The following is a 6847-nucleotide window of genomic DNA, read 5'->3' on the forward strand; positions in this document are numbered from 1 at the left end:
TTATATATTTTAGGTAGCTCCAATATAATCATTGCAGTTTATGCTTTAAATACTGTGTGCTTTAAAAATGAAAATGGGACCAATTTGTCTGCTAAGAATTTGATTTTAGGTACTATGAGTATTAGGAAGATGTATACAACTGGTGTTTATTTCCAGATGTCTCTGGAAATCACCTGTGTTCCTATTTAATAAAAAGTAATGTAGAACACTACTTGTCCTTTGCAGTAGTCTAGTCACGGGCATTAAGCTCTGTCCTGGAAGAATGTACCTGTTACGAGGTGCATCGTAGAATGAGATATTTTATTGGGTATAATTGTGGCCATATGTTTCAGATTTTTCTGAGACAGACCTAATTTTAGATATTTTGTTCTGTTGATGGACCATGTGACCCCACTTTCTGGTTTTGGAAATATAATCATTGTCCATATGCTTTCCCCCCAATAGAGTCCTCTTTTATCCATACAGGTGATAACAGTCCTTTTTATCCCACATCAGAGGTTGGAAACTGATATGGGTATTACCTGTGTTTTTTCTTCATGTATTTTATTTCCCAGTTTCATCTTCCTTTAAAAAATGAAAATATGGTGCCTTCCCTCCCTCCAGGAAGATTGGCAAATAGTTCCTTTTATTTACTGCTGCTGTGGAGTGATGAGATATGCACTTTACTCTTGAAGACTCAGCAAAAAGCTTTTCACTTCCCAGTATATCCAGAATAGATCACATTTGGGACTTATGAAAATTTGCCAAGCAATCTTTGTTTTTATAGATATTAATGTTGACCCCACAGTTCAATGTTATAAGTCAAGCTAGTGTTTGTTTATCCCTCCCCCCCTCAGAAAAAATCTGTGGCACAACATATAAAAATGTACCTCAATAATGTTCTATTAAAAATGGGACAGGGGCCTTATGTTTTCATAATTTCCCAATAATGTGCCACCATATTTTTGCCTCAAGGTAAAGGTTTTAACAAGCTAAAAAGTACTTCCCACCTCCCCCTGTGCTGTTCCTAACCCATAATGCCCAAGTGTTTTGTGCAATGTGTAGTGTGTGTGTGTAAATATATATATGTGTATAAGTGTATATGCATATATATATATATATCTCCTTGAAATAGACATACCATCAGAGACAACATTCAGAAGTAACTGATGTATTGACATCTTATTCATATTTCTGATATGTGAGGTATATGGTACTAATTACCTTTCCCTGTTGTTTGCCAAATTTGAATAAAGGCATTGGTACGAAATTAATAGAATGTATAGAAAATGTTTTTGGCTTGAAAAACTAACATTTTATGACATACCACAATATACTCTGCCCATACCAGCACCCTATCTATCCTGTTCTTTACATCCCTATTCCCCATTCCTACTTCCTCATTTTTTGGGGGTATAACACAATTCTTTTGTAGCATCAATACAACTGCAATTCTATGACAATTGGACAATAATAGCATGGAAACGGACTGGTATTAATAGTACAGTAGTCACCGGTGTGCCACATTTGCATTAGTAAATGCAAAATATACATTTTATAAAGGAAAAATTTTGTGTTATGTTTTTATTTTCATTACATTGTATAATATTGTAAGATTATTGTACGTCCTAATTTGCATTATAAATGTTTTTTTCCTACAGTAAAGGCATAAATATAGCAACTTTGTATAAAGGTAGCTTATTAGATTTTTAATTTTTTCTTTTATAAAAAATTGTCTAACAGTGGGACTACCATTGCCAAATTGTATATGAAATAGGAATTTTATCCCCTATGGTTAATTTCTTTTATAAACATTCCGTATTTCTCTAATAAAAGACATAAGTGATACTGTACTATGCATAAATTGTATATTAATGCTGTTTCATATCAGCATTTTAAATTTTGGTTTGCATTTTTAATACTGGCAAAATTTACCACTGTTGATTAAAACCTTGTTGTATATGTAACAACATCTTTTGCCCTCTATCCCTTCCTACCCTTTGTTCTCTGTTTCTCCCTATCAGTGCCAACTTCATACATTTTGTAGCATGGCAATAAAATATAACTTTTACACTGAGGCCAAGTGTGGCTTTTTGGAGGACGTGGAGCTGGGAGGATTGCCCTCTAGTCATTCTTTGCATATGACTTTTTGCCATATAAACCGTATCTCCAGGCATGAGAAGTTTTCTCATATATGATGTAAACATGCTTTTAAGGACAAGTGTGAATGTGCTTTTAAGCTTAATTTTTGTCATAACAAATAACTAATTTTTTATCTTTGGAAAAGTCAGAGTTCTTGAAGTACAATCGAACCTTTATTAACTGGAGTACTTAAAGAATAAGCTAATAATTGAATTTAGTTCAACAAGGGCTAAGCAACACATTTTTAAAATCCTTATTTATTGTAGAGTATTAGTATACTGTCCTAAAGATTATATGTAAAATATGGTTTAATCTTAGATGATTTAGGATCTTGCAATGCCTTACTGTTGTCATTCTGGCATAAATTTTCATAATGAGGTACTCAAGTTGATACTGGAAGCTGAGCTGACTATACACTGACCTTAAGCATTCATGAAAAACTGCTTTGTTGAATAAAATCTGATCAGAGTTCTTATGGTTACTTTCCCCTTATTGCCGAAAGTAGATTGCAATAAAACCCCAATAAAAGTTTGGTTGGATACCTATTTAAAGTTTTCCTGTATTTCTATGTCATACATTTCTTAAGACTTTACGGTAAGAGGTTTTGTTTCTTAGTCCCATACCAGTGCCTCCATTTTCAAGCGATCATATAGTGGGCTAAGGATCATGTGTCATCAAAGTGAAAGGAAACTATAAGTAGTTGACAGACTCTTCGTGGCTTCATCTATGCAGTCATCCTAGCAGTTCTCAGCTTTGGGACTCCAGACCTGTTTTTAAATCACAGTGTGACAGTACAAAGCCTATTTAGTAGGTACAGCTCAAGATGGAGATCACTTAGACAACGAAGGGGTAGACACATCCACCTGTACCTGGCTGCTTTACTATATACCAGACAACCATGGACCCATAAATCGGTTAAGATGTGGCAGGGACATCACCTTGGGAAATTTGAGCATTTGGTTTCAGAAAGTAAAAACTTCTTTGGATTATTTCTGTGTTTTTCTTTTGGTTCCTTTGAAGATAGCTCTTCACATTTTTTTCTTATTTAACGAATGAGCACCAACGAGGCTCTCTGCTCCTAATAAAGATGCAATCCTTGTGCTCAAAAGGATTGGTAGTTTAGCTCTTCTAATGGGGGCAGTGCTCTTCTTCCCTGCCCCTCCCTCCAAAGAACTAAGCCCTGAGACAAACTGTATATCATAAATTCTTCTGATACCTCTAGAATGGTACTAGCTATATACTGTAGGAGAATTGAAAAAATTGTTACTTCAATTCTTAATAACATAATAATATAAAGGCACACAAAAAGGAAGGGCGTCAAACTCAGTCTAAGTAAGATTTTCGAGAAAAGCCTAGAGGAGGTAATCCCTAAGGTGTCTCATGAGAGTCTTCATAGATTTAGAGGACGTTCAGAGGAAAGGTGGTCTTAGGGAGAAGGAGTAAATTTCAAGGCACAGTTATAAATAACTATACATAGACCATGATTGTCCAGTGGTGGCAAGGGGTTCCATATGACTGGAGCAGAGACTGCAAAGGCAGGGTAGGGGACAGAAAAGGGGGAAGAGGGTACCTGGGCGGCTTGAGTGATTGAGTGTCTGCCTTCAGCTCAGGGCATGATCCTGGGGTCCTGGGCTCGAGTCCCGCCTCAGGTTCCCGGCAGGGAGCCTGCTTCTCCCTCTGCCTCTGTCTCTGCCTCTCTCTCTGTGTCTCTCATGAATAAATAAATAAAATCTTTTAAAAAAATAAAAGGAGGAAGAAATGAGGGTACATATGTGTAGAACACTGAAGAATTTTTGTTTTCTCTGAGAATTCGGAGGATTTTAAACAGTGGAGAAACAATAGATTGCTCTGACATCAACATGAGGAACACTGGAGGATGTGATGTTTTAATGAAGCAGGGAGACTGATTCAGGCTCTTACAAAAATGGAAGCAAACTGGATAAATGCCTCTTCAAAGGCATTGTTGAAAGAGTATTTAGGTTAGTTATCCAGTGCAACAAACCACCCTAAAACAGAGTGGCTTAAAGCAACAAATTGTTATTTCTCCCATTGCTATGGATCAGGGTGGGCAGACCTATGGAACACATCCAAAGTTAGAAAACTAGTCAACTAGAAGAGATGAAATCCAAACCCATGCAGCCTGGATCCAGAAGCTGAGCGTTTAACCCCTGGGGTACAAGGGTTTCCTACCCTTGTAGGAGGTAGGAAAGGAGGAAGAGTCAAAAACACATGCAAAGAGGAAAGGACAAATTGCTGAGAGTCCCCAGATAGGTGGTCCCCTCCTGGTTGTCCCTGGCTTAGCTCCACAGGTGGCAAGGCCTGCCTCTCAGTCCCCCATCCAAAGGCCCCTGACAATCCCCGCCCCCCCCCAACTCTCTAAAGCCCAGAAGGGAGGGGGCATTGATTGCTGTCTCCATCACCCAGTCTCAGGCCAAAGGAAGTCTCAGGCCTGCCAGAGGACCTAATAATGTTTCCAGGTAAGTGATTTGACTCACCATAAAAACAGACCCTTTGGGGCGGCCCAGGTGGCTCAGTGGTTTAGCGCCACCTTCAGTCCAGGGCCTGATCCTGGAGGCCCGGGATCGAGTCCCATGTCAGACTCCCTGCATGGAGCCTGCTTCTCCCTCTGCCTGTGTCTCTGCCTCCCCCTCCCTCTGTATCTCTCATATGAATAAATAAATAAATAATTTTTAAAAAGACCTTTTTAATATTGTGCAGGCCTCTCAGCTTCTCATTGAGACTCTTCTCATCCCAGACTTGGGATCTGCCCATTCAAGTGCATTTCCTGCAAGAAGAGCACGTTTTCAAAAAAAACTGTTGGTAGAAGTAAAATAATTTATGTCCAATCTGAAGACCCCTTTTCATGGTGGACCTTGAGAATAATGTAAAGCATGGTCAGCAAATTTTTCCTGTAAAGGATCAGATAATAACTATTTTAGGCTTTTGGGCTAGACAGTGTGTCACAGCCACTCTGCCACTGTATCATTCTGGGTCACACTGCACAGCATAAAAATGAATGGGTAGGGGCAGCTGGCTGGCTCAGTTGCAAAAGCATGTGACTACTGATGTCAGGGTCATGAGTTCTAGCCCCACACTGGGTGCAAGATTACTAAAAAAACAACAAAAATGTAAAAACCCCAAAACTTTAAAAATATGTATATTAAAATGGGTATGCTTATGTTCCAACCAAGCTTTATGGACACCACAATACAAATTTCATATGATATCAGCATGCCACGAAATAGTCTTCTTTCTTTCCTCCATCATTTAAAAATGAAAAAACCCATTCTTAACTCTCCGGCCGTAAAAAATCAAGTGGCAGGTCGGATTTGGTTTCCTCCCCAGAGCCTGTCAATCCCAGACGTAAACTATTCTTAAAGTTTATCTCAAGAGTTAAAAACAATTAAAAATGGGAAACAGGGGATCCCTGGGTGGTGCAGCGGTTTAGCGCCTGCCTTTGGCCCAGGGCGCGATCCTGGAGACCTGGGATGGAATCCCACGTCGGGCTCCCAGTGCATGGAGCCTGCTTCTCCCTCTGCCTATTTCTCTGCCTCTCTCTCTCTTTCTCTCTCTGTGTGACTATCATTAAAAAAAAAAAAAAAAGGGAAACACCCACCAGTGTTAGCAACTGCAGGTAAGTCCAAGCACTTGCTAAGTGATCCATTCATTAGTCAAAGGGAGAAAAGGGGATCAGTCGGTAAAAGACAACTAATAGATTTTTTTAAAGCACAAACATTTTACTGCAACCATCCTGGCCGGTTAACTTCAAATAGAAAATTTTGTCTTTTATTTTTATTTATTTTTTTGAAAATTTTGGTTTTTATTTTTCTTTATTTTTTGAAAGTTTTGTTTTTTAATAATAAAACTGAAATATGTGGGATCGACCTTAGTCTGTACCAACACATCATGTAAGAGTTTACTAGTCGTCTCTAGTAGTGGAGGGGAGAAAAGGAGCAAAATGTAAGCCCTGAAAATGAGCAAACTGGGCACAGATCTCCACCAGCCTTCACAAGACTGTGTCCTAGACAATGTCCCATTAAAAACCGCTTTTTAAAATGCAATAAAAGGAGCGTAAGTTCAGAAACCATAAACGAGTGAGAAAATGTTGGGAAGAAAAATTTTTTCTTTTTGAAGACTTCCGGCTTCATTTTATACTACTTTGGCATGGACTGTATTTTCAAAATGGCTTTGTTTTTGTTTTTCTTGGCAAGTTTTATTGTGAGTTTTCTAATTATGAAGCAAAATCTTTTTTCTCCAATATGCTTTATGTGATAGTATTTAAAATTGATGTGAGTTATTATGTCAAAGAAGTAATTGGCCTTTCTGAGCTGATTTTTCCATCTTTTATAATTATCTTTATTAAAAAATTGTACTTAGAAAAAAAAAGGAGTGTAAGTCTTCCTCGTCACTCAATAAATAACGCTTAAAATTAAAACAGCAATAAAAAATATTCAGTAATATAAGGTAACCCTCCCCCCCAAAAAATAAAACACCTGTCAAACTGCACAGCTTGCACAAGTTGAATGTGGTTGCTTCTGGGGAAAGAAGTGTGGCTGGGGAATTATTTTTTCGTTGTTAGTCTCTAACGCTCGAAAAGCTGAGCATCTGTGATATTTTTAGGGCGAATTTTTAAAGATGAAATTGGGGGGAGGGGCGGAAAACTCCGTTGCTATGGCAACGCGAGGCTCGGCGTCCCCTTTGTTCGCCGCGGGCTCCACCCCTGACG

The 6847-nt window shown here is 38.5% G+C and overlaps 1 long non-coding RNA gene across 1 annotated transcript in view; it reads right to left on the reverse strand.

Moving 5' to 3' along the window:
* LOC140642529 (uncharacterized) overlaps positions 1-6746 on the reverse strand; it is a 41800-nt gene extending 35054 nt beyond the window's left edge. The window contains exons 1-2 of the long non-coding RNA XR_012038965.1: positions 6615-6746; positions 4822-4906 (exon numbers count right to left, since the gene is read on the reverse strand). This is a non-coding gene — a long non-coding RNA (uncharacterized lncRNA). The remainder of the gene's footprint in view (positions 1-4821; positions 4907-6614) is intronic.
* Between the last annotated feature and the right edge of the window lie 101 nt (positions 6747-6847).

This window comes from Canis lupus, chromosome 11 (assembly GCF_048164855.1).
Source record: "Canis lupus baileyi chromosome 11, mCanLup2.hap1, whole genome shotgun sequence".
Taxonomy (NCBI): Eukaryota; Metazoa; Chordata; class Mammalia; order Carnivora; family Canidae; genus Canis; species Canis lupus.